The sequence below is a fragment of the Carassius auratus genome, chromosome 49 (genome assembly GCF_003368295.1).
Source record: "Carassius auratus strain Wakin chromosome 49, ASM336829v1, whole genome shotgun sequence".
Taxonomy (NCBI): domain Eukaryota; kingdom Metazoa; phylum Chordata; class Actinopteri; order Cypriniformes; family Cyprinidae; genus Carassius; species Carassius auratus.
Genome location: NC_039291.1, coordinates 9,342,122 through 9,369,759, shown reverse-complemented (window position 1 = coordinate 9,369,759; position 27,638 = coordinate 9,342,122). Strand labels below are relative to the sequence as shown.

The window sequence follows — 27,638 nt, the reverse complement described above, 5'->3', positions numbered from 1 at the left end:
GAGAGCTCAGTCACTCAACATACAACCTGTGCTCTGTGTTCAACAAAGGACTCCCACAAAACGCATTCCCTCAACCTGGGGAGTGAACTTAAACATTAGAAACAATCCAAAATACTGTATTTTAAATTTCAGAAAAGAGTCTCGGAGGTAAAAACTTCTAGACAGTGGCAGGACTGTCATTCTGGAATTGTAAGCTGGTTATTTTCACTGTGGCCTACCATGGAGGGTATACCAGAATGAATACTGGTTAAATATCGCTTCCATTTTAAGAGCGTCTACCTCTGTAATGTCCACATTGGGCATGGCAGAAGCCAGACAGGGCACTGCTGCTAACTTTATTTGAATAAATAGACATAATCAGCCTACATACATTCAAAATAGCTATGGACAGAGGTTCATAAATGCCCAGATCTTTGTTGTGATGGCATTAAGCATTTAAAAAGCCTGTGTTGGAAGTTTAAGAATTTTAGATTATTGACTATTACTGATGTATGCTTCTTTTTATAGAGCAATGTAAGTGGTTTAAGTGTAAACTAAACCATGTTCAAATGCCTTTAGTTTATTGTTCATGGCTCTAGAGGTCAAACACCTAACAAAGTGGATCACAAACTAGGCAGCATCAAACCTCTAAAAATATACCCTCACATTTCAAACTGTTCTTACATCCTTGATCACAAACACACTACATTACATGTGGTAATGGCTCTTTCCTCGTGTTTAGCAGTCGTTGGAATCTCAGGGTCGTTGGAACACCCAGGGCCCTCAGGGTTATTCAGAGCTGGGCCGTAGATGTCAAATCTCACAGTAGTTCATTCACTCTTACTTAGCAATGCCATTTTATTTGGGCAAGCACTCTAGACCTAAGGAGGAGTAAAGTCCATTACCTCAGTGTTTATAGAATAAAACCCTATGCTCAGTTGTGGTAACAAAGGGACCTCATTTTTGGTTGTATATAGTACGGTTTTGAATGAACTGTTGAGGACTGGTGGGGTTAAAAATTGATCCTAGACTTGGAATAGACACTATTTGAAGAACTTCTGTAATGTAGAACTTAAGTAAATTCACATTACTAAAGCTCATAAAAACCAAGGGGCAAGGAACTCGACCGGAAGTTGAAGTCGGGTGGGGGCTGCCATCTTTTAGCAGAACTTCACTTGCGTTAGCATTCCCATTGACTCCCATTCATTTTGGCGTCACTTTGACAGCGAATAACTTTACATCTGAGACGTTTAAAGACTCTGTTTGTCCATTATTTATTTCTAAAGATACACGACAATGTATAAAGGGCTCCATTACCTTCTATGTTACATTATGGCCTCGTATAAACAGTTTTTGTAAAAAATAGGCTAACGATTGCGTCATAACCACTCGGCTCTCTGTCGCATTACCGTACAGACAGGTGGAGAAGCTCGCAGGCAATTAACTTAATATGGCGTACTGGCGTTACATTTTAAAATACTATACAAAATAATTAATCAGAATACTTACTCCTGCTCACTCACGACAAAGAACTCCCCGCTCAAGCTCGCCGTCTCTGTAAGATTAACGATGGCAGTTTGCACGCACAGCTACTAGAAGATTTACATCTGTCAGACAGGTTGCTGACGTCGTCAAGCTTCGTTTGAGTCTGCGCGGCAGAAACGGAAGTGCTAAAAAACGCTAAAACTGGGCTTCATTTGTCTCAATTGAGTTCCAATGGGGTCGCTGTGTCCATTTCTTTTACTGTCTATGATAAAAACTCCAGTTGGAATTGGAATGGCAGGTAGTTAACAATAAAAAAAAACTAATAATTAAATTTGTAATAAATCAATCAATTATACTCTGATATGTTTTAAAGTTTTTGTAATATTAGACATGCTTAGACTTCTAATTTCATTTATTAAAATCATCAATTATGTTTCTTATATATATATATATATATATATATATATATATATATATATATATTCTGTTTGTTGTGTGTGTAAATTTGTATGAATTTCACTGAGTTTCATTCCACTGCATTCTGCATCCTATTTAGATGTTTAAATTCATAATTGAAATTTTAAAAAGTAATTCTCAATTCAGTTCTGAATTCTACACAACTTACTTTTGCATCAGGTCTACAAAAAGCTATGCACTAGCAATCTTCTGAAACCACATGAAAAACATATGCTGTGATTCATAAACCCACTATATTTAAAAAGCAGTTTGGTTTCAGCGATGGCGAACCACACCAGGTTTTACATAGCTGCGACTGCTGCAACACTCCTGGATCGCTGAGGAGCACCAAGGACGTATGGCGAGCAAAAACTGTAAAGGTCAGAGAGTCAGTTGTTGGAGGTCAAACCAAACTATCCCAGATGGACCACAGGAAAGGAGAGGTGAACAGGAAGCACCCATTGTCTCACCGCATGAGGTCTGAGAGAAAGCACATGGGTGGTCTGTCACTGCAGAAGGGTATTCACACCCTCTAAAAGTAGCCAATATGAACAAGTCTATAAAAAAGATCAATTTGTCAGGCCTTTTGGGACATGAAATATGATCTTGGCATCAATAAGATCTGCTAGTGTCAGGGTGCAAAGGCCTTGGCATCACTCTCTAGAATAGGTCAAAAAATTACTGACTTTAATAAGGCCACAGTGCATCAACCTCAACTTCTCCCCATTGCTTACACACTTTAGAAATATATCTCATAAAGTTAAACAAGTATATAATTCAAACATACAAAGGAAGAAGGCTCTCGACTGTGCCTGTCACTGAGCACTTATTTAGGGGGTAAACATTTAGGGGGACCACACATTGTCTACCCATCTGGCTCGGGGTTGTGCAAATGCATTATATTTCTTGGGAAGTTTAAGAAATTACTTAAATGTTATTAAATACTCGTCCCAAGACCATAACTTAACTTGAAATTTAGACTGATTTGTTTCCCCTTGTAAATGTACATGAAATATTAAAACAAAATCACCTTCTTTAATCATCTGTAAGCATGCATTATATTTAGAAGTTTATTTTAGTGCAGCTGAGTTCTACGACACAGGATTAACCAGGTCTGGAAATTGATCAACTTCCTTTTGTCATCACAAAAAAATAAAGATCAAGGATGGCTATTACTGCATGGCAGAGTCTCACAGTCTCACAGATTAATGTAATCACCACATTTCTCTTCAGCCCGTACGAATGAAAAAACGACTCTCACTCTTCATGTTGTATAGATACTGTAGATAGGTAGACAGACAGACAGAGTGCTAGATAGATAGATAGATAGATAGATAGATAGATAGATAGATAGATAGATAGATAGATAGATAGATAGATAGATAGATAGAAAGATAGATAGCAATCTGGTCAGACAAAACCTAAAAAATAAAAAAATAAAAGATCTTGATGATTTCATTTCTTCAGTCAGTAAGGCTTTATTCAGTTTCTGGATGTTGCATCTAATCCAGTATTTGCTCAATTGCAGCCAGAAATCAAAAACTCCAGCGCCGCAAATGGGCATGATGTTCAGTTTGCATGGTTGTGCCAATTATTTCATCCTTTCTAATGCTGTAAAATGCATGAACCTACCAGTGGCGGCTCCAGACAATTTTGATTGGGGGGGCAATGGGGGGGTCCTGGTCTTTTCAAGGGGGGTCTCATGAAAACCAACAAAAAATACAGTGGACATGGCTAATAACTGCATATTTCTGCTACTAAACAACAAAAACACCTTTGCAATGTAAACAAATGACAGGCTACATTTGTTATTCATATCCTTCACACTGCACTTTCATGTCAGGTATATTATGCATTTTTATTGACATTGATATTTTTACATTTATTTCCAGATAGATATTATTGAGTTTACAGGCTAAAGTGGTCTTGCTGTTGTAAACACTGTTGCTTTTGCAGAAAAAATATTTGCATCACATTTAAAATATAATTATATTTTAATTCATTTCTGAATTGTTTTTATTTTTATAATGATAATTCAGAGAATGAGAAAATCTGAATAAGCCTTACCAGTGTTGTGATAATTATTTTTACGTGTTAAAAATAAATAAGTACTGTAATATAATAAAAGTTTATTCAAATAACATAAAAAAGACCAGACCCCTCGATGCCTGTGAAACTTTTCTCCCTCAAACAGCACGCTAGTGTTACTTCTACACTACAGGCTACACACAGCAATATAAACAACGTATCTGCATGTTTTCACATCACATCGTTCTTGTAAAATAATAATAAGTAAATAAACACCAAAATCACTTCGCTGAGAATGAAACACCACTTACCAGCTGCCACGATGTTGAAAATATCCTCTAGCAATTAAAAAATGCGCGTGCAGCATGAGGAATCTTCCCGGTTGGATGAGGTCGTTGTCAGGTGAACTGTCATCATGTTGGTCATTTTATTTACGGCTAAATTATTATTAATAAATTGTACTAATATTATGATTGGGCGTGGGCAGGCATTCACAAAAGTTTATGTTATTACAAAAAAAAAAAAATGAGGAAATTTTGCTTTGACAAAAGGGCACTTAAGGGGCAAAGGAGCAGGTGCTCAAGTGAACCGGTTCTTTCGGACAATTCGATCAAATAAACCAGATGAAAAAAAAAATGGTTCACCGGTTCTTTTGCGCTCGATGTAATGCCGTCATTGGCGATGATTGCCCTTCATTCAAGCCTTTGGTTTACCCGCGCTTATAACATTAGCAAAGAATCAGTTCAGAATCAATCACCAAAAGAATCAGTTCGGTTCAGATGCGCTCTGTGTCAGTCTGCTTCGCGCTGAATCACGCATGCGCAGTTATCATCAGCTCATCGGTTCTCGAATCGGACGCGTCCGACAGAAACGGTTCTCGGTTCAGTGTATGAATAAATGTCGAAATAATTATTATTTATTATTGTTCTGCGTAGTTTGAAGAGAAACATTTTTGGATCTTTATCCCGATTATATATATTTTTTAATCAGGAAGAGGCTGGGGGGTCAAATGGGGGGTCAAGGCATTTTTTGGCAGGGTCTTGAGACCCCCCAAGACCCCCCCTGGCGCCGCCGGTGGAACCTACTCACTTGTGTTCCAGTAGCTCAAGTGGTAGAGTATTGTGTTAGCAAGGTTGGGGGTTCGAATCCCAGGGAACACATGTTAGGAAAAATTATTAGCATGAATGCAATGTAAGTCGCTTTGGATAAAAGTTTCTGCTAAATGCATAAATTGAATTTAATTTAATCATCTGAAGAGAACGTGGCATGAAGTCTGCTGTTTGCTAAATATAATTATACTATATTTAGCAACTAAATATAATATAAAAACATCATTTTTTAACACCATTAAAAACGCATAGGCGGAGCCTGTCACCCTCCTCCACATGCATAACACAACAACTGACCTCTATCTGACCGCTCCAACAGCCAATTATATTTCCATTCTTGATAAACACAGCTTGACTGAATATTTTGGCAGCATCTGGAGGGTAAAACAACAGCTCAGTGATACAGGAAACATCTGATCAAATGCATCAGGAACTTTAGATTGATTCAACAAAGCACTCCAACACAGCAGGGGATATTTTCCAAGCCTCTGATACAGAGGCACTGATGCACATTGTTCCTACCTGCTGATATAACTTAGCAGTTGCTTGTTAGTTATTCCCGTAAGAAACCTCACGAAAGAGATACACTAAGCAATACGACTCCTATATGCACACAACAGCCTAAAACAGTTTGCTGGTCTTAATAGGTTTTAGATGAGTTTTGGGTACATCTCAGCTGGTCAGGCTAGGGGTCTTGCTGGCCACCCAGCTAAATACCAACTTAACCAGCTGAAAACTAAATTGAGAGTCCAGTTATACCCATTTAAAAAGCTAAGAACAGTAAACCAGGTTATGTTGGTTTAAGCAGCTTTTATAGCCCAAATGCCATTGAAGAACCTTTTATACTCTAGTTCTTTAGAAACCCATTTATAGTCCTTATAGAAGCCAGAAACGAATATGCTTATCTGAAGAACCTAAAGTACAACAGCAGGAATCTTTAAAAAATTTCTAGAGAACCTTAACACCAACTTTGACACCATAAACAGAAAAAAATTATATATTCTTGAAAATTGTTCTTTTTTACGGAGCCCCATACATGGCATTCAGGAAAAAAAATAGTAGGCTAAATAGTGTGCACGATTTACTATTTCATTCCCTCGATTTATAAATTGTGCCCAAGATTAAGCAAATTGAGAGAACGAAATAGTAATCTTTTGCATGTTTTAGCACATCGAGGGAATGAATTAGTAAAACGTGTGCAATATTTATTTATTTTATCTTGCATAGCATGTGCGGGGCTCCATACTTCTTTGATTAAATGATGAAAAAACAGCGAATTCAGAACCATGTCTAAATAACTGGAAAGTCCTGAAGTTAGTCTTGAATACATTCTTGGTGGTAAAACAAAGCTTAAATCTCTGGTAGCTGAAGACAGCACAATATTTTAGATAGAATATGTATAAAATATATGTCCTCCATTTAGGATGTGGAGAGTGACGATAACAATGTAATGACATCTTTCCTCTCTTAAAGACACTAAAATAAAACCAGATCTCACACGCTGATCACTGGGTGGCTGTAAACATGGTCTCTTAAATTACTATCCCTCTGTTTCCGCCATTGTACGCCAAGAGTTCCTTAATTACAAAAGCTTATGCAAAGACAAATCTATTGCAAACACTGAATTAAAACGTGATGATTCATTACTGAACTTTAGCAGAAACGGATCACTCATAGAAAAACTTACACAAGAAATCATAACATTCAATATGGCGGCTGTAGGAACAGAAGTCTCGGCTTTCAGTTTAAAAAAGCTGACTAGCCATAGAGGGACTTTGACATTAGTGACCTAAGCGCCATCACCCATGACAAACTAAGTCCCGTGTTAGGTCTAGTCTTGGGTCTTTTCAGACATGCACTGCCTCCCCCTCCTCTCTCTTCCTCTGCCAGCAGCCTGATCTCTGCCCTGTCCCAGTCACGCTTCACCCGCTGCAGGCCACTTCCAGCCCCAGCTGACTGCTTGATTTAGTACACTGCCAAACACAGTCAGACATTTAACCGCTGAGAGTATAGTTCCTGCAGGTGCAGTGTAAAATAAGCAGAATTTAGCCTATGTCAGTAATATTAGTATGAATATTAGTTTTCTATAATTTGTGATCAGCCCCATACTTACATTTATGCAGGATCCATATTTAGAGACAAGTGGACAGTTGCAACAAACTCCACAAGTAAGGAAAACCTGTAGTAATAATTGTAAGGTTATTATCAAATGAATAAATTGTCATTTTGTCATCATAAACTCACCCTCCAAACCTGTAAGAATTACTTTTTTTTTGGAACACAAAATATATTAAACAAATAAATGAATAAATACAATGTCTCGTTCTTCCTTGATGCAATAAGGAAATGGGATCCAATGTATATTTATATATATATATATATATATATATATATATATATATATATATATATATATATATATATATATATATATATATATATATATATATATATATGGATATGTATATATATATATATGGATATGTATATATATATATATATATATATATATATATATATATATATATATATATATATATATATATATATATATATATATATATATATATATATGGATATGTATATATATATTACATGGTTAAAATTACATGGTTAAAACTATTTTTATTTTGTATTCTTATATATATATATATATATATATATATATATATATATGGATATGTATATATATATATGGATATGTATATATATATATATATATATATGGATATGTATATATATATATATATATATATATATATATATATATATATATATATGGATATGTATATATATATATATATATATATATATGGATATGTATATATATATATATATATATATATATATATATATATATATATATAACAGTTTTATCTCGAAGTAATAGTAGTGGTGACGTGTTGTATCATTTCTGAGGAGGCTACATTTTTCTTTCTGCTAGGTCTAACATTGTACGGTAGCTATATTGTTGACAAATATTTTCCATGGTTTTGTTTCTGACGAGGATAATGAATTTAATGCACACAGATTGCATGCCGTTGACCTAGTTAGCCACTATGCATTGGTTTTCTCATCATGTTTGGTGAGATAGCTAAAGTGATTTTCGTGGAGCTTAAAAAAAACAACATTTATGGTTTTGGAGATACGAGGATTCTGCCTGACAGCGACGATATGAAATTTAAGGGGATTGACTCTGAGGCGATCGCAAATTTGTGTGCAGTTTATGGAGCTAAATGCTATAGCCCCAGTAAAAAAATCCCAGGAAAGCCCATGCTTCTTGTGAACATTTCGGAGAACCAGGACAAATATTTCAATCGATCGCTCAGGTATTTAAGAGGCACCGAAATGAGGCACCGGAATCTGTGTTCTGGTACCCAACTCTAAAAATACCACATATTACCTGATGCACAGAAGTTAAAGCTTCCCCAAATGTGTTTAACAAGACAGATTATAAAAGCACACTTCTGTTCGTAGCCACACATTTTTGTTTGAATTTTTTTTTAATGATTAATCACAGAGGAACTGGATTTATGCTGGTACAACCCATATGCAGTTTTATATGTTTTGAAAGCCATTTTCTCAACAAAATATACATTGCATGCTGACAGGTAAGTACAATCTATATGGTGTACTTAATTACTGCTGCAGAGAAAAGATTCTGAAAAGCAGTTAAAATAAGGCCTCTGTTTTATATGAAATAATGTATTTGCATGATTTTATGTCCTAATATGGAGCATATGGAGCATGAATATATTTACATCCCTCATCCAAACACACCCCTCATGGAAGTAAATGTCTCTATTGAAGTAATCACAACGTTCTTGCAGCTTCAAATACAGGGGGAGTAGCCCCAGAAAACATAACTTTCTGACATTTTCATCACTAAAGGGCTTTAACAACAAGTATGCCAGTTTAGAAGGCGAGGAGGCAGACCCTCATCTTTCAAAAGACAGATACTTGAACCACCAGCATGTCTATGCTTGTCAGTTACAAGTAGAAAAGCTCTAACACTGTGCAGATGCTTCAAAATCCCTTAGGGCTGTTCCTCAATGCAGTGTATACATTTATGATGGATATATGCTTTAACTTCACTAAAATAAAACATATAAGTCACTGCTTGTAGTATGAAACACAAGCTAGGTTAAGGAACATAGCAATAGATATGCTAACGGCCATGTTTGCCTGAATTGTCTGTTCAGTAGCTTTCATTTGAACCCATTTTCTTTCAGAATGCTCTTTAACCTAAATGCAAACAATTTAAACCTTAAGAATATCACTAAAATGTGTTTTAAAAATATGGGAAAAGAAACACAGAACTGATCACACTCCAATACATAGATTCATAATCCTACATGCCCTACATTTCCAAAATAGTGCTAACAGATGTCTGGAAATTTAAACAGAACCTGTCTGTGATGTACTATTTCCATGATTTTTCAATCCTACCCAGGTGCCCACATCAAGGACTTTAGGTTTGTCTGACCACTCAGCAGTGAAAATATTTCAAGAAAAAAACCCAGAAATGATGGCACAGCCACTGATGGCACAGCCAGTGTGAAGGAGGAGACTGCAATGGTGGATCTGGTGAACGTGTTCATGGCCATTTGGTCCACGCTGCTCAGCGGTGTGTAGCGCAGCATCGCCAAGATAATTGCTGGATAGAGCTGCCTGGTAGGTCCTATGCATTGGGCGAGGTGCATGGAACGTAGATCAAATGAAAATATACAGCTAAACTGCTAGGCAAATCTCTTATTAGTGTGGCTCAAGAGCTAAAATAGCATGTTCTCTGGATGCATGGACATTGTGGTCACCTTGAAACGTTATGCACCGCTAAGCTGAGTAATAAATGACGTAGCAATTAGCTATAGTTAGGGTTTGGCATTGAATGCTATTTCTTACTTTAATAATTCAGCCAAGTCTAATCCTAAAACTAATAAGGCCCTTATTTGGTGTGGAAATTCAACCTAATTTGGCCTTTCTTAATGATTCATTTAAATTATATACATTACTTCTAGTCTATCATGATTCTGAGTATAACCATAAAATCACTAAATGAAAACTGCAGAGTGAGGCTAGAGTAAAACATTGGGTTCCTCCCAGCCCAACAGACATGGTTTGACTTGTGAATCTCCCATTTTTCTCTGAAGCATGGAGCAACCTGACTCACATTGCTTTTAGCACTTGTTAACAAACTCATATTTTCCACAAGAGGACGGTAAATCATAAGAATGAGGTCGGCAATTTAACACACTGTGTAATGTACACATGAGACTTTTTATTTTTTATTTTAAACATCCCAAATGATTTTAATCTGATATTTCATGTAGATGCATGGCTCATTTTAAGCCTGGCTGAGCTGTCAAAACAGTTCAAAGATAAACTTAGTCAAAACCGCACAGTTCAAAGCTGCTGTGATCAAGGGAACGATGCCACAGAACATATAACTTCCATGATTGATGGTATAAAACCTTCAACAAAAAAAAAAAGAAGAAAATACTATAAAAAAAATAATATTTATTTTACTTAATGCTCCCCATGATTTTTCCCATGATGTCATTCACACTGACAAAACGGTTTAAGTCCAGAAATTCTCATAAATGTTAATGCAAACAAGAAAAAGGAGTCTTCTGTCTGAAAGTCTAACCTGCGAACTGCAAGAATTTTTTTTTTTTAAATGTCCTTCATTTTTACGACCATTATAATAATAATGACTTGCTAAATGAAACAAAAAAGATGTCTGGTTTGCATTCTGTCACAAGCCTCAATGTCTTTTGTCATAATAAAATATCAAAACCAGAGCAGAGCATGACAAAACAGAATGTTAAAAGCAACCCGGACTAGCTTGCTCTCATTGTATTGAGCTCACATCTGCATGGCACATTGCTCAGGAATCTGGTTGGTGCTGTTATCACCATCATATGGACCTTATTTTCTTTTGTCCTGGGACTAATTAAAGGAGTGATAACTCTAATCCACTCCACTGGTGCATCGTTTCATCTGTCTTAATTACAACCAAAGTGAGGCCCAAAACATCCCAAAAAGTAGAAGCACTATGTAATGATGGCATGTTGGCAGGTGCTGAAGGCCTGTGGAAAAGAAAGTCAAAGTGACAGACAGAGAGGAGGTGAGACAAAGATGGAGATTGAGGAGAGAGGGTGTGATCTGGGAGTGGTGGTTAAAATGACGAGAATGTCACCGGACAAAAACACTTTTGAGTGTGACATGAGTCTTCAGTATTTTTTCTCCGTTTAAAAAAATAAAAGAAAAAATAAAGACTATTGTGATTCTGAAATGCATATATTTGCTACAAAACAATTTTGTCAACTTTTGTGAGTATGCTATAATAAAACATTCAAGTGAGCAAGTTCTGTATAAAACAAGACCACTTTTATTTACTCACTTCTTTAAGAATGTTCTTGGAGGATTTTCACTACTGTGCAGGATATAAAAGTTTATAAGCATCTTAAAATAACTATAAAAATAAGCAGTGATTTATTTGCTTCCCTTTTATGTCTTGTGAAACAAAAATGTATTTGCTAGACATTTTTGAAAATGGGAAAAGCACACATTCGTTCCCAAAGAGAGTAAACAGGAAGGTGAAAATGTTTAATCTGTTTATTTGCTTTCCTTTACACATAAGACTCTGCCTGTTTCTGAACATTTGGTATTAAAGGCATCATATGATGCTTTTTTTTATTTTTTATTTTTTAAGATGATTATTTTGTGTATTTGGAGTAACAGAATGTTGACATGATTTAATGTTCAAAAAACACATTATTTTTCAAATTCTGTACATTATTGTAGGTCCTCTATACCCCGCCTCCCTCAAATGCGTCATTTTCTACAAAGTCCCTACTTCGGCTCTGATTGGCCAACCGACCCAGCGCATTGTGATTGGTCGAACACCACAAGCACTCGTCGGAAATGTAATTCTCCTTTCCATAATCGCGAGCTTCATCTTTCAAAATAAATGTAAAGACAGTTAATAATGTCCTTAGTTTTACCATCAGTTCAAGCCCAAAAGGGGTTAAGACAGCTGACTCCACTGTGTGACCCTCTCTCTCTCTCTCAAACACACACACACACACAGACACATGACACGCAAAACTCAGCATATGAACATTCAATAACAAATACTTAAACTAATAACAAAACATACTTACAGTAGCTGATACAGAAGCATCAAGAAGGCTTGTTTTAGAACTGTCAAATAAATTACAGCTTGAGGAATGTGGTGTCTCTGCTTGTGTTGATCCAGAAAGTGCTTTTACTGCAGACAGGCCTGTTACGCTGATCTCTAGCACCCCCCCCCCCAACAACCACCTACCTTCACCCAAATTAATGTTTGTTACTGCCAAAAAATTCTAACTTGCTCTGCTGTCCCAATTGCAAAGTGTCTGTTTGTAGAAATCAACCCTGGATGTTCAAACATGGAAACCCCCTAATAAACATTTTTCTGATTTCCATGGTCATCACATTTCAGGTACACCCACATTGTAGAGTTCAATATTGTCGTTTAACCCTTAAGGTCTTCATTGTTAATTGGTTTGCATTAATACATCTCTAATCTAGCTCATTGCAAAAATGAATAGTCAATGAAAATAAACTACATAGTTTAACTGCAATATTTTATTATATATAACAATTAAATTCTATATGTATTATTTTTCAATGTAAATGACATCAATATCAGTTACCATCAAACAATGACCGACATGCTTCTAGAGTTCATAGTACTGTATGAGCATTAGAAGTCAGTGTGAAAGCTGATTTATGCTTCACAAGGTAATGCTGTTTGGGCACAGGCTTTTCCTATTCGACACGTTTCAGGGTCGGTAAGGGTGGTCAGAGGCAGGGAGCCCCCTTCCCTGCTCTCGCCAGGCTTGGACTGTTCGGTCAGGGATTAGATACCTTGCACTCCTCCCTTCACCTGTGAAATTTCAGAGCCAACCTGGCTGAAAGGGGGCATTGTTCCCCCTTGTAAGGAATGCCCATGTTGTCCTAAATGAAAAAACTTCACTTGCTCTGGAATTTGGAGGCTGTCTGACAATAGTGAAGATGATCACCAAGTTAAGTTGGCCCATAAACCGGGGTCAGTCCTCTGTGATTGTTCCCAGAGTATGAACGTGAACTCATAAAGGCTGTCATCGGGTTTGAAATTGTGTTCCACAGAAGCTATTTTTCATATCTCAAAAAAAAAAAAAAAAGGATAGACAATATGCCATGGATTGAATTTAAGCAAGGAATTTGTATTTGAAAAGCGCCATGGTTATAACCAATCCAGATCTGCAACCGCTAGTCCACTCGAAGCAAACATACGCTGTTGCCCACTTTCAAGCTCACTGAATATGCATTTTTGAAAATTTAAAAAAAATAAAAAATAAAAATAAAACCCTGAATAAATGGGACTCAGGACACAGAAGGGCAGTATGGTATGACTGTGAAGGAGGAAGGGAGGCCATTATTAGGCTTGGTCATATGCCAGCCATACACACATTTGTCTGATCTCCACATAGTCTGAGCATTACAGAGAAAAACCAGTTGAGTCAAGACCTTACTTAACACTGACACAAATACACTTTCACAAAACTTAACCATTCAGCCTGGTCAACTACATTACTCTAAGAAAAAAAAAAGGGCAAGTAAGTTAATAATAATAATAATAATAATAATAATAATAATATTACTATTTACTATTACTACTACTACTACTATTTTTAAATAATACATTTATTTATTTCAATCTGATTGTTTCTGTAAGAGTTTTTTACTACAATTTTTAGAGAATGTAAATATAAATATATTGTAAATTGAACAGCTCATATAGCTAATATAGAAGTTGACCTGAGGTCGATGAACTTGCTTAATGTTAAAGGCCTCTTAATTGGCTATATATATATATATATAACAGTTTCTGGATGTTGATTCTGATTAATTTTGTTAACAACAGTGCCATCTCCTGGCCAAAGAAAAAGTTTTCTGAATTTGGACCTCATGTGATTGATGTGCATTGCGCACCAATCGGTGAGCTGAATAACTCACATGCAACCAATCAGGTATCAGATTTCATTGATTGACGCGCCCACAAACTTTGTGCGGAAGAGGGTGAATACCCTTGCATGTACGTTTGCTCATTTTAACCTGTTTACTTACCAACTCAGTCTTCATTCTGTTACTCCTTTGCAAATCCAGAGTGTTCTTCTGTGTAAGAGCCAGATTTGTTGCCGCGTAAGTTTTATTTAACCTGTGCAGATATGATGTGCGTTACAATACCCAGAACAACACTAGATGCTTAAATTCAGTTCAGTTAGTTTTACCTAACTTTTAGTAAAAAACTAAAAAAATTAACTAAAAATTACACTCTATTATAGTAATAATGAGTGTAATAACTGTCGAGGTGAATCTTATGGGACTTTTGATAGTTATCTACATTTAGAAAGTTTGTCATTTTTTTAATAATGACGAAACGTTAATATTTTTTCTACTGTAATGCAAAATAATGATAAATTTGTTATTTTATTATAATGGTAAAATATTTGACTTCATCAGCTGAGAAATCCTTGTTCACATTCTAGTGGTGGAGTTTGCGTTTTTAATATTTCATTTTGTTATATTAAGTTCACATTAAAACTTTTATAGAATCTATTTGGGCTACTTTTAAAGTGTGTCGTTAATAGACTTGCATTTAGAATATAGTTAATGTTAGCTAATATAAATTTAAAAAACATTTATAATATTCACACAGATTATATACATGGTTTACCAAAATACACATGAATTCCATCCTGAACAACAATTTTGCCTCTAATAAAGCTTGAGCTAAAATATGAGACTTGCTATTGTTAAATATTAGTTGAATACAGGAATATTTTTATTGTGTTATTTCTGCACTGGAAAATAATTGGCATAGAATCATTAATTAATAAAAAACTCTAAAAACCTTATAAAACCTATTCCAGTAATCTTGGATTTATTTACTAATTCAAAATTTAATTTAATTTATTTTTGTATTTTGTATTTTTACAGTGTGATCAAGCTGTAATTTTGTCAGATTAAAGTGTGAAAATGTTATTTGTGTATCTGAAATATATCAAATACAAGCTATGAGATTAGCCTTAGCAATACAAAGAAGTCCAAAAATTATTCCAAAAATGTAGTTTTAAACAGAGAATCATATCCAAAAGTGTACACTGTTTTTAGTTAGTAGACAAATGTGTTTTTTGATAAGCACATTGACTTCCTCTGCATGCGCTGTCTTCCATATGTCTATTCCAGATTAAGTTCCATATTTCGGGTAAGGTGTCCACCATCCTTGACGGTCCCAGACAGAATCAAGACTGAAGGTAAGACTGCACGTCCCCCGCCACTCCGTCTATATCATCTATTTATCTATGCGCATGCGTGTTTATGATGTCACTGGAGATTTGAGACAAGCTAACACTCTCAGTTGACATCTCACACCTGGTGCCAGTAGTTCAGGGCTTGATAACCCTGTAGGAAGTGCCCACAGCGGACAGAGAACGATGGTGAAGGTAAGTTGGAGAATGGCTGTCGCTGTCCGTCTCATGTCTAATTACAGGCTCATGTCTCAAAGAGACATGTTCTGCGGTGACAGCCATGTGGTGGCACCAGGTGGCCTTTGATCAAGAGACGTGGGCTAAGATATAATTTTGCACGAGGAGCCCACACCTCACCTTAACGAGCGGAGCCGTGACAGATTTTTATTTATTTAATTCCCCCAGAACCGCTCGTGCACAGAGTGGGGTCGCCTGATAAGTGTGTTTTTCAGTGCTGTGATGCTCCGAATGAAGTGCAGATCTTTTTGATTATAGAATACGCAATCAAATTCAACTTGAAAGAGTCTTAACATTCAAAGCGTTTGGCTTGCAAGGGAAGTCCATGCAACATAAAGAGCATAAAAAGCAGATGTTGTGTAAAATTTCATTCTACAGTACTAACGCTACCTTTTACATGTCTATATGAAGATTTCAGATGCAAAAACCTCTAACTCTGAGATACGTTTTTTTTAAATAAGCATTTTTATCAGGCTGTTATGTTTAGGTTCAGTAATTTCACTTTAATAGCAAAGAAAAGGTTATTAGTCAGTTATGGAATGCCTTGAACATAATTGTAAATGATATGCACTGACATTTTTTTTTTTTTACTTTATTTATATTTTATATAAATTAATGTGCTTTCACAACTAATGACAGAGACCCTGAAATCTTCTTTATTATTATTATTATTATATTTTTTTTTTTCAAATCTTCCTAAAATCTGTCTTACTGCTGTCATACTAGCAAAGGTTCACTAAACCAGTCTTTATGAAAATTTTAACTTTAAAAGCAAATTGTTGCTTAGTTTAGTTGTATTACCAGCAAAATCGTTGTGGATATCTCATATATCACTTCCCCTAAATTAATTACTAAAGCAATATTCAGTGTTGAGGAGTAAATAAAAGTGGCGGACATTTTTCAAGTAACAAGCCATATGAACAATTAACAGTGTAACATGATTTTTTAATTATTACTCAATGGATTTCGTCTTTGTTTAGGCAATTTCAGTAGAGAAATTAATATTAAAAAATAAATGTATCTGAAGTTCTGCGCAAGTTATATACTGCTTTGCAGTTTTAAAGAAATGACATACCCTGATTATGATCTGAAAAATAATGGAGTATATAATGTTAGCTACTTTTTGTGGTGTAGAGTGAACTACTGAAGGGTAGCTGGTGTGTTTTGCAAGGCGTGGGCATTTACGAAACCCAGCCAAATGTTTGTACCTCGCACATATATTTATGCCTCCCCATTCCGTGCATGCATTTTGTCCCAAGTAGCATTTCTGGAAATGTTTCCCTGTCTCCTCTCTGAGGCTAATGACAGGCAATTTTTCATTTTTCTTTCCTCCCGCAGGTTGAAATTTCAAACAAATCCAACGCTGAAATATTTATGCCCTCCTCCTTCAAGTGGAATTATGACAAACGTTACACACACTCTTCTGAGCGTGCCCAAGTTGTACGTTCAAGAGAGTAGAGGCTACAAAGTCTTTTCCCCTTATGTTTTAGTGTTGTTTTATTTATCAGTTCACATTGGGATTGTGTAAACCACCACTTGTATCAGTATCTATCTCCTATTTTCAGGTTTTTAGTTCATATCTGGTAAAAATAAATGCAAAAACATGAATTCTCAGCTCTCTCAGACTGGCACTAATGTGATTTTTCTGATTCTAGTCCAGTCTCTAAAACATCAAACCACAATATTTGCATGGAATTATTCTGGTGGTATTAATATTGCGCTCATGTGGGAGGGATGAGTGATGCATTTAATATTTTCCCTTAAGCACCGCTTTGTTAAACACCGGGGAGATTTTATAATTTCCCAGGCTGCCTTTTGGTGGCGCTAGATTTCTGAGAAACAGGCTGGCGGTTCAAAAACATCAAATCTGTTGCTCAGAGCTTCCTTACAGAGCCTAAGTACATTCACAAACAGCAATCTGGGTTACATATGGAGCTAGGGTCACAATTAATGTTTGTGTCCAACAAATACTCAGTACCAGGTGTGTGGAAACAACACACACACTCATTTCTTCATCAGGTGAACATGTTCCTCCACAGGTTCCTCACTTGATGAATAAGATGAACCTTCCTTGCCCGTTTGTACCAGCGATGGTTCCTCCACCAATGGTGGGTTGGAATTATGCGCTTTTGCAAATGTTTATGTTATTTTAAGTTCAATTCAAGCAACCCAGGGCAGCATGATGACGAATGTATAATATGAATCACATCTTGGTGCATCGCCAGAATTCAAACTCAGCCTCATGCCTGATTTGCTTTTTACTGAATCCCGTCAATATAAGTTCTCTGCTAATACTGATGAGCTACACGGCTGTGAGAAGGTGTAACCTACCCTTCTGCACCGTTTCAGTTTGAGATGGCTCCAGGGCTACTGCCACCCTTCCCCCTAGAGAAACCTCCTCTGCCGGAGCACGAGGAGAGGACGTCAGACAGTGAAGAAGAATCTGAGTATGAAAGTTGAGACGAGGAGGACAAAGAGAGGTTGCTGGTTTTCCACCTTTTATATTTTATCTACAAGCTCTTTAAGTAGATTGGCATTATTAGGTAACCTTGGTGTTCAGCGCAGTGTGTACAAGAAAGTTGTTTAAACTGCTTTAAAAAGTTATAATTAGTGGTTGACCAATATGTGTTTTTTGACAGCCGATGCCGATATATTGGAAAGCAAGGGGGGCCGATAGCCGATATAAAGCGAATATATATATATATATATATATATATATATAAAGCGAATATATATATATATATATATATATATATATATATATATATATATATATTTTTTTTTTTTTTATTAATATCTAAGAAATTTGAAATAATTTGACAATTGATAAAAAAATGTGCAAAATAAACATACTTATACTTTATATGACAATGCATTTTTAACAATTAAATATTTAATACAAATATAATTAAAAAGGAAGTAACCACTGTAACTAACAGGGCCCTCAGAATTCTGGGAAGATTGTGTGCCTTGGGAATCATATTTTTCAAATAAAGCCAGGGTAACACTCATTTTACATACAGCACACAGAGAAAATGACATGAATATGACAGTGTGCAAATGCATAAAGCACAGCATAGTTGGAAATCACGAATTCAAAGTTTAAAGCATTAAATTCACACGGACCGACCGTCAGACAGAAAAAATGCACAGTTCACAAGATCTCACAGCAGGATCCCGGCTAAGTTTGCAAAGTTTGTAAAATTAAATAATCATTAGCCATTAAAAGATTTGTTTAAATGATAAATGCGTATTTGCTTAATGCTGAGAGGCAAACGTGAAATAATTAATGTTTGCCTTTCTATTACTATACATTAATTCATTTGAACAACCTTTCTATTTGATTATTAGACAGACTTCTATCCATATTGGACAGAACAACAGGGATAATATGAGCTTAGCTGTGTGCGCCTTTGGCTCTGCCGTCAAAATAAAAGCCCCTCCTCGAACACATCGGCCAAGCAGAAAAACCTATCGGTATATCGGTCGACCACTAGTTATAATGATAAGAAATTTTTCCTGAGTTGCATGTTATAATGATTTCTGGAAAATCATGTGACACTGAGTAATGAGTAATGGCTGGTGAAAATTTGAAAATTCAGCTTTGTCATCACAGGAATACATTTCATTTTTAAATATATGGACAAAGATAGTAGTTAATTAAAACTGTAATAAAATTGCACAAAATCACTGTTTCTACTGCATTTTTATTAATATATATAAAATATTTCATTAATAATACTATTTTCATGATATGGCCAGTAATCACTAAATAGTCAATATAAAAATATATACAAATGTGCCTAAATAAATTAAAAATAAGATGCTAACAATAAGAAGTTTGTTTTTAAAATTTTAAATGCTACAAGTGAGTTTAAGCATTGTATGAAAATGTATAGTTATTTTGAGATTTGTTAAATATAACATTTAATCATGTTATTAAATTGCTTTTTTTTAAATAATAATTTTAATGACAAACAAATTTGTGTGTAAAAACTAAATTAGCAAACATCTATTATATTGGCCAATACTAATGAGTACATAAAAAAAAACAAAAAAAAAAACACTTTAGTACATTTTACAGGGACGTTTCTCCTCTGACAGATTATTAAGCAAGTTTATGTCTGTCACTTCACAATCTGTTTTCCAATATCTAAAAATAACTGTGGTAGTATTTTTGACTATGCATAAGCACTATTGGCACATTTACTCATTGACAGATTGTCAGCCTCCAGAATGGCAGCAGCTGCAAAAGCTACAAAAAGTTCAGTTTGTTTGTTTTGTTGCCATGTTTTACCTTGTGTTCAAAAGCCATACATGTTTAATAGCTTCTCACTTCTTCTCTCTGGGTTCCATAAAGGATGATCAGACTGATGGGCCTTGTTAACCAGGCATGCAAAAGACCGTGGAGAACAAAGACTTCTCCCAAGAGAAAGAAACGCAAACTAAAAGACCTCCTGTTTATTCCCAACCCAGATTCCCACGGGTAAACTCTATCAGCTATCAGCTGCTATCATTAATTAAGTAAAACAAAACAGCACCTTATAGTTTCAAAAGACCACCTTCAGTAATACAAAACAGATTAGCAGATAGCTCAGTGTTGTATCTCTCAGTCCCTCAGGCCCAGCCTTGCAGCCATCAGACATGTTTGAGCATCCTCAGAAGCTTGGACAGAAAAAGACTGAGTTCCCTATATTGGCTTAGGTGTCCACCATCCTCGAGGGTCCCAGACAGAATCAAGAGCAGCAGTTTGCAGATGTGACCGAGGGTAAGACTGCACGTCCCCCGCCACTCCTTCCACATCATTCATTTATCTATCCGCCTGCATTACCGAATGCACCCTGGGTTGAGCCATCCATCCTGAGCGGACCTGCTCAATTAACACAGCAATTAGCCCTGAGAATAGTGACTCAGCTGGAGAGAAGATTTAATGTATTGGGCTGTCAGCAGGCCGAGCTGCTCTCGCCATGAGGCGTCGAGACCCTCCCCTGCATCAGGATAACCAAGGATAACCCTGAAAGTTTATTCGGGAATTAGGAATGATGGAACGATCAAAATTAAACGCATGTGAAACTTTTTGGTGCATTGTAAAAAATCTTTGCCTGAATTTACTGTGGAAAATACATTTAAGGTTTTACCGAACTTAAATTTACAGTTAAAACCTGTATAAACTGATATAATGTTAATATACCAACCTACTAAAATACTAAATCTAAAATCTAAATATAATACTTAATCTGTTTTGTACCTTTATAATACACCTATAACCAACAAAAACACAGGTGGACATGACAAAGCCACGTGTACAATAAAAAATCATCACAAGTAGATTTTCCACAAGTTGAGGTGAATACTAATATATAGGGACACCCAAATACTAAACAGCATCAAGATAACACACACGATACTGTAAAAATTTAATAACCATTAAAGCTGCAGTCGGTAACTTTTGACGCTCTAGTGGTTAATAAACAGAACTGCTTGCTTCTTGTGCAAGAACATTGTAGCCGGAACTACTTCTCTCTGTTTATGTCTATGAAGAATCACAAAGGTACTGGGTTACTCCGCCGCGGTACCCCGAAGCAATCTAAAATAGTCCGAATATAAACACTTATTATAGGTGCACCCTAGTGATTCAGGACAAGCTAAAAACACGGTTTGGAAAATGGATTCATGGTGTACTCGCTTATTATATACATTTTGTAAATTTTGAACACATAAAAAAGTTACGGACTGCAGCTCTGATTGGTTGTTTTTCTACCGGGAGCGATGTATTCCTGCAAATGGCAATAGGAGCACTGGGAGGAGCCAGAGGAGCTTGATTTTTTTCACAGATTATCTGTCTCATATTCTACTGTCAGGACATAATGACAGGTAATAAATATATTTTTACAAAAGTTACCTACTGTAGCTTTAATTTAACACATAAAAACCTAGCATGCTTAAAGTAGGGCAGGCGATTTCAGAGAGGGTAGCATTAGCAAGCTAACTTTTTAAAAAACGTAAGACCCCACCCTCACTGCATAATCACTCTCCAAAGCCACGCCTTCTCCAAAACACATGCATGCACAGGCAAACCAGAGGCTAACAAGCAACACAATAAGAGATGGCATTGGTGGAGGGTTAAATACACACACACATCAAACACACTTTTAAATGGACACAACACAGAGCGCTTAACGCTGTTTTCACTGGATGCATTTTTAAAGCTTGCTGTACGCTACGCGTTCATGCAGACGCATGTCAAATATAAAGTTTCCCACAATAAATAATAGAAATGTCCATTTATATTTTTTTTTCTCTGTAAATTATAAGAAACGATAATTCTTTACAGAGTGCAGGTATGGCTTATCAATTATTTATCTACGCAGAAGCATCATTAAAGTCATCCACTGCAGTCAAATTAACATCCACAGTCTTTTGTTTACCCATATCTTCCTGTTTGTTTTCCATGAATGTCCATGACCTAAAAGGGAGACAGAAAACCTTCCAAAGTCAAAGACAAACAGCTTTCCTAACCTGTTGAAAAAAGAAACAAGCGCAGGGCAGGTAGTTATTTGCAGTGTGCTCGCGTTTAACTGATAAACAATATGTTTAAATGAAAAGAAACATCAAAGGAATCCATCTCTCTGAGGGAAACTTATCAGCACTTCTTGCTCTAGCACACATTAGGCACTAGATCTGTCAGACAAGTTTCCAGAGGATTTGTGTAGCCTCGCTTCTTCCCATAATTCCTCATATGCGCTTTGCTTACGGCTTACTGCCAACTGCCAGGTGACATCTCCAACTGTGCTATGAAATACCTGAAAGAAAACCCCACAGAGCATGCACAGATAGTGTCACCCTCAGAGATTAATACACTCGCCTGTTTTTTTTCCCCCTCTTGCATGAATATTCAATTTTAATCTGTTTTTACGTGCCTTTTGTTATTGATTATATCGATTTTGCTTTCATGCACGACAAGAAAACATTCATATGCTTCTGTTTACTAGTTTGTTTTGAATAGTCGAAGCTTGTCATTTTGATATGTGTTCACACAAGGCTTGGGTGCCGCCTTCCACTTGTCATCGTTGAAATCTGCAACAGGCAGCCTGTCTCAGACAAATTGAAATTGAGCTCCGTGACAGTTCAAAACACACTCTAATTATGTTCACGCGACTTTTTTCCAAGACATGGCAGAGATGGAGGTTTCCATTCAGGAAGCTGCGGAAGGGTTTGGGAAAATCTATCCAAGCGCTCCAGTCCCCAGAAAGGAGGAAGAGAGGGAGGAAGATGAGGACATTCCCTCTGAGTTCATCTCTAGGAGAGAGCTAGAGAGAGGGAGACTCTCTAGAAACGGTGAAACACTCTCAAATTGTGCACGCATAGACTGTTCTTCTTTGTAGTACACCGAACATCAAATAGAATTGAGCAGCTCTACTAAAAAATTTGCCTTTGAGTGTTCACAAGAAACATACAGCTGGTCTTTAAAGAGGAAATAAATATTTGATACGACGCACGCCAGGCTGTCGTCATATGACTGTTGGCATGTTTCAGATGATTGTGAGTGATTGCTCGGATGTATTTAGTTAAATTCAGTCATTAATTTCTTAACGTAATTTTTACAGCTTTATCTCTCAGATTTACTTTTCGCATGACTATGTGCGTCTGTTGTATTGATTTATTATTTTATTGACCCTTTTACATTACCAGAGACGAAGAAAATGTCTGTCTTTAAAAAATTATGAACCTGGAGAGCCAACCTGTAGGCTTTATGTTAAGAAAATTGCAAAGCAAGTTGAAGAAAAAGTAAGTATCTGCTTTACCAACACAAATAAAGAAACTACATTTTACTACTGGCTGGCATATATAAATACACACACACACACACACACACACACACACACACATATGATTAAAAATTATTATAATTTATTTTTCTTATAATTTTTTTATACATAATTTTTTTAATGTATTAATTGGACTGGATAATTTTTTTGGGACAGTTTAAATTTTAATTAATATATTTTATATATTTAAATCATTTATTTTTACTATTATGTTTTATACATTTCTATTTTTATAGTTTAGTTGGACTGGACAATTACTGGATAACTGGATAATTAATTTATGGATGAAATTATTTGTTTTGGAAATAATATTTTTCTTTTTCTTTTAGTAATGTAATATTTTAATATTAATGGATGAGTTAATTTATTCATTTATGGATAAATGTAATGTTAAATGTATTGTTTTACTTTTATTATATAAGTAAATTTTTTATTAATTATTATTATTATTTTACAATTATGTTTTATATATTTATTTTCTCGGTGAACAATACACTTTAAACAGTTTTGTTAAGATGGTTAAATATGAGCCTATTAGTTGGTCTGGTACACTTTATTAATTTTTTTTTTACAGTAACACTTCAAATTTAATATATATTTTTGTATTCTATAAACAGAAAATTCTAAAGATTGCATAACATTTGCTTTAGTGTTTGGTCTAGAACATAATTCTCACTTAAGAACCAGCTACATAACCCTGTTCAATCTTTTCCGCAGGATCTGAAGTTCATCGGCCGGTATATCGACATCTCCTCAGAGGAGGAGAGAAACATGTAAGCACCACTGTCTCATGCCTCAGGCCCTTGTCTGGGGCCTCAACTCCGTGAATTACAATCAAAGCCAATGAAAAGAAAAGCGCACTTATATTTTTCTCAAGAGTGGTGAATATAGGCCTAGGTGAGTTCTTCACGAACGTGCTGATGTTTAAGTGGGTTTGATATTTGATACAGCGAGAGAAGAGCAGAGAAGGCATTAAGGGAAACCTACGGATATATATTCAACGACTCTTGTGGTGGTATCCTTTGTTTTTCAGCTGTTTTTGCCATTACATTTCTTGAAAGAATGTTTTGTCTTTCACTCTCCAACAAAAACAGTGTGTTTTATAGCTGTGCCTGTTGAAGTCGGTTGGTGAAAAATTTACAATTTTTTTTTAAATGAATTATTATAAGTGGATAAAATAGCCTCTTAGTTTTAAAGCTTGCAGTTTTTTTTTTGTTTTTTTTTTTACACATAAAGCTTATTAATATTCACATATTTCCCCCATCCAATTTTATTGCAGAATGCTGCTGTTGAGCTCTGTTGGATATAATATTAAATTGATGTAATATTGTTTTTTATTATATTAGTTTCTTGCAATATGGATCATCTGGATCTTCATTAAAACTGCTGGCTTTTTCAAGACCCTCTCATAACAATATTCTTGATATACTTTTCTATGCATTATTGTTATTAATCTGGCTTGTTTGTGCAGTCAAGGTTGCAAAAGGTTGGATCCTGATGTTTAATGGTCCCAGTATTGTTCTGCACGCACAACATGTGCCTTTGATGTGAAGGAGAATACATTTAGAAGTCGCTATCAGTCAGCCAGCTCATCTTCCAGCAGCACAGCAACAGATGGTGCTGTCAATACAGCAGAGCTCAGACAAACACAAACAATACAGAAGAAAGACTGTGACCAGGGCTGGCTCAACTTGAAGATTAGCTGTAATTTAAGATTCTCAAGAGCCATCGTACCATGATACGAAAAACAATGTTTTTGATAGAAGTCTCCTATGCTCATCTAGGCTAGATTTATTTGTTAAAAATACAGTAAATTGCAATATTAGGAAATATTATAATTTAAAGTCAAATATCTAATTTATTCCTGTGATGGCAAATAAAATATTCATTCAAATATGCTGATTTGTTGCTCAATTATTAATTTTAATTTACACACACACACGCACACATATTTATTTATTTGTGTGTGTGTGTGTGTGTGTGAAACCATGATTTGAAGAATAGAAAGTTAAAAAAGAACAGCATTTAAAAAAAAAAATGGAAATCTGTTACTGTCACCTTTCATCAGTTTATTGTGTCTTTGCTGAAACTTTTGAATGGTAGTGTATCGTTTCCACAAAAAATATTACGCAGCTATATCATTTTTCAACATTGATTATGATACCAAATGTTTCTTGAGCACCAAATCAGCTTATTAGAATGCTTTATGAAGATATGTGACACTGCAGACTGGAGTAATGATGCTGGAAATTCAGTTTGGCCATTACAGGAATAAATTAGATTTCAAAATATATTCAATATTATTTTAAGCTGTAATATAATTCCACAATATTAATATTTTCACTGTATTTTTGATCAATTTGATCAATTAAATGCAGCCTTGGCAATCAAAACTTCTTTCAAAAACATGAAAAAAATCTGAAGTAGTGAATGGAATATTGTGGGGGGTCATATAAAGCCCATTTGATATTCAGATACTCTGCTCTGCCTAGATAATAAAAAAAAAATCCAGTTTCCATCTGTGTCCAATGGCATTCCCAACAAGGGCCCTTTTATCACTTTTGAAATTATACCTGATAAATGTCTTGGCAATTCTCAATATTTCCACGGCGGCTGGTGCATTTGTCATCATCGAAGTCAGTGGCAGAGTATCTCACAGATGGGAACTCCTCACGGGTGGCATTGAAGTACGAGCCGCAGGTCGAGTGCCTCCTCTCCCCTCCGCCCGATGCACATGTGTGATTGATGACAATGTCTGTGTAGATCTTCACCTGCAGGAGCTGCATGGGTTCATTACCATGAGCCCGCAGCACAACATTGCCTACCAGGACACATCAAAGGACATTGCTGTACTTTTCTATCTCTAACGGCAATGCAAAGTCGGTATCGAAGGGCTTCGGAGCTCTAATACAAGGAGAACATTTTTAATGAGGAGAACTGCATTTAGAAAATATAATTCAGTCAGGGACGACACTTGGGCAGGACAACTGGGAACCTTCCTATGCCCAAAGGGAGGGGGGCCCACCCATAAACATCTGTCCAGAGCCGCGATTTCTATATGAAGTAATATGTTTTTGTTTTTATTCTGATTCTAAGGTGGTTTAGAAGGTCAAAACTACAGGGGTATACTAAGGCAATGTTTAGTCTCAGCTATATATAAGCTGGTCAGTACTACTGAACAGAATTGACATTCGCAGATACAGTATATCTTTATTATCTATCTGTTAAAAAACAGGAGTTATATTGCACAATACATTTTTAGAATTCATTTGAAAATTCAGAAAGTGAGTGTACGTAGTGCTCATTAACCTGTCACAGCGATATGCCTGCCTATCATGTTAACATTATTGCATGCATTGGCTGATTACCCTGTCAATATGATATTCCCCGCCTATCAGGTTCTCCTCTCACTCTGATTGGCTAATTAGTGTGTCAACAAGTTTGTTTTTTTTTGCCCAAAAATCGGGCATGTTCAAGTTCAAAACGGTGCGCAACGTTTTGCTATGGTTTCCGGGTTGAACGTCATGTTTCCTGGAAACGGTGTTCAACGGGGTTTGAGATGTGTTTTCTCTTGTTTGGTGGGTGTGTCAGAACTGCAGTCCAATCAGCAGCAACATGTATATAAAGCACGCGATATTTAAAGTGAACTCGCACAATGGCTTCAAGGAAAATAATGTACCAATTTGTTCGTTGGAATTCGGTACACGCAACAACTGAGGATATTAGAAGACATGTTTGTCGTAACTGAGGATATTTGAAGACACGTTTGTCGTTTTTATTGTAAAAATATAGGATATCAACATAATGATGTAGTTGTTTATATTTTTAGCTTCATTGCAAGTGTATGACATTTGAAATAAACAATGGTAATTAAGTGTTTTTCCTAAAAATGAGAAAGAAAATACAGGGTATTAAAACCGTATGAACTACAAATAAAATCAGTATGTGAGGCTAAACAGATGGCTCCGAAAATTCTTCACAAAGAACACAAAGAATGGCCTTCTCAGCTGCCATAGTTGCAACTCTTGCGTCATCAGAACAGTGTGTTCAACGCATCACCGTCTCTGTTTAAAAAAACATTGTGCAACGTTTTGTCTGGGCTGAACGCAGCCCTGGTTTGCAAATTTTCATGGATGGGAGGAACTGGTAAAAATAGACACACATAATGCTCAGAA

General features: G+C 35.8%; 1 pseudogene; it reads left to right on the top strand.

Annotated features, from left to right (window-relative positions):
* The first annotated feature begins 14,143 nt into the window (after positions 1-14,143).
* LOC113066132 (RNA-binding protein 40-like) lies at positions 14,144-25,243 on the top strand (annotated as a pseudogene).
* Positions 25,244-27,638: the final 2,395 nt, after the last annotated feature.